Here is a 2,293-nt window from a genome sequence, read left to right on the forward strand (position 1 = left end):
AGTCGAGGGGCATTTAGGTTGTTTTCAAGTTCTGGCTATGACAAACAAAGCTGCTATGAACATAGTTGAGTACATATCCTTTATGACACGATTGAGCATCCTTTGGATATATACCCAAAAGTGGTATTACTGGGTCTTGAGGAAGGTTGTTTCCTAATTTTCTGAGGAATAGCTACACTGACATCCAAAGGGGTTGTACCAGCTTGCATTCCCACCAGCAATGGAACCTCCTGAAACTGAAAAACTGTAAAGCAAAGGACACTGTCAACAAGACAAAATGGCAGCCTACAGAATGGGAAAAGATCTTCACAAACCCCACATCAGACAGAGGTCTGATCTCCAAAATACACAAAAAAAAACTCAAGAAATTGGTCATCAAACGAACAAACAACCCAATTTAAAAATGGAGTACAGACCTAAACAGAGAATTTTCAACAGAGGAATCTAAAATGGCTGAAAGACACTTAAGGAAATGATCAAACATCCTTAGTCATCAGAGAATTGCAAATCAAAACAACTCTGAGATTCTATTTTACACCTATAAGAATGGCCAAGATCCAAAAACACTGATGACAACTTATGCTGGAGAGGTTGTAGGGAAAGGGAACACTTCTGCATCCCCTCTTATGAAAACTTTTCTACTGGAATAGCTTGCCCCAGGTTCTCACTGGATTTTGACTGGGCTAACAGATTTGACTCCACATGGCATTCCTGTATCCCAAACAGCTTTGATCGAATTCCTCAGGGCACTGCTGAGGCTGGGTCTACCATAACTCTGGGGTTATTGCAGAGTTGCTGGATGGCCCCTCAACTTTAAGGGATAACCAGGAACATATTTTAAAACCTGACCTTCTAATTTTCACAGTGCTAGGTGAGTAAAATACTGAAACTAGGGAATTCCTTTATCTTTACTATATTTATATATTGGGATGAAAGATTTCTAGGAAAAGAGACAAGAGTTAAATAATTGGCCCTGGTATCTGCAAGCATTTGCCTTGTCTAGGGCAACTCAAGGCCCTTCAACAGAGATTTAGCTGTCTGCAACCAGAGTCAGTCTGTCCTCAGGCACTTTTGCTCCTATAAGGAGGCCATGATGTTGGGGATTTGCCCCTCTCTTCTCTGAAAATGGGGACATTGAAGGCCAGGCCCTTGGGTCCTTATATGGCTGCAGAGATGATCTAGCACAGTTGCGTGTCCAATGGGCTGAGCTTTTACAGAGACCTCTTACGGGAATTCCTCGGGGAAACAGGTTGAGCCAAGAGGATCTTCAAGTGCAAACACAACGATGTGCTCCCCTTTGTTCTCTTCCTGGTATGCTTCCTCCAGATCTTCATTATGGAGCACTGAGAAGGCAGTGTCTGGTAGCTGAGCCTGAGGGGTCTGAAGTCCCATCTGCAGTTTCTCAAGCTTTCTACTGATGTCAAGGGCTGGGCACTAATAAAATGCTGGCTTTAAAGGGCTTGTCCTTGTCCTTTAGGAACTGAGGAATCAAATTGGAGATTCCCTCAAAGATTAAATGAGCCTGTTAAAAAAATAAGGCAGGATTTTCTTTCCTTTCTTGAGTGTGCTCCATGACCTTGCCATGGTTAATAGGTTTACTCCATCTCTTCAATACAGCTGTCTATCATCATTCTATGGCTAGGACTCCAATTAGTGAGTTCTGGACCTGGGATGACCTGTGCACTTGGCTGATGGACATGAGGACTTTGAATAAATGACCCATCTGCATCATCTCTGTTGTCCCACGGGGTACAGCAGGTAACCTAGTACAGTAGTCTATAAATAGAGGTCTCTCCATGTACACTCTTGGGATAAAGTTAAGGTCTGGAAATTACTGGTAAATCCGATGGGTCCTCAGAGAAGAACCCATGCTCCCTGCGTTGCTAGAGATCTGTGACTGAAAAGGGGTCTCTGACTAGCATCACCTCTGTAGAGCCAGGCACGTCTCTTAAGAGAAGGGTCATAGTCATTGGAGAAGATGGTCCCCAGGAGGCTCTACTCCCAGCACATCCTAGATTCCCCTTTTCCTTGTGACTTGGAATTAATGGAAGAATGTGGCTGGTCGGGGTGCAGGGGTGGCCAGAGCCCTGAGAGTGGGAGGAGACACTTCCTCCAGGGCCTACTGTCTCTTTTTTTAAAAGTAGGGTTTGGACAAAGACAGGGTTTATCCAAGATATTATAAATTTCTTCTTTTGGTTTCTCTTTTCATCACCCCCTTTCCTGGTATAGAGCTATCAAAGTCTTATAAGGTGTTTTAGGCCATTTCCCTTGTTTTCTACAAAATACAACCAGT

This window comes from Microtus ochrogaster, unplaced genomic scaffold (genome assembly GCF_000317375.1).
Source record: "Microtus ochrogaster isolate Prairie Vole_2 unplaced genomic scaffold, MicOch1.0 UNK3, whole genome shotgun sequence".
Classification (NCBI taxonomy): domain Eukaryota; kingdom Metazoa; phylum Chordata; class Mammalia; order Rodentia; family Cricetidae; genus Microtus; species Microtus ochrogaster.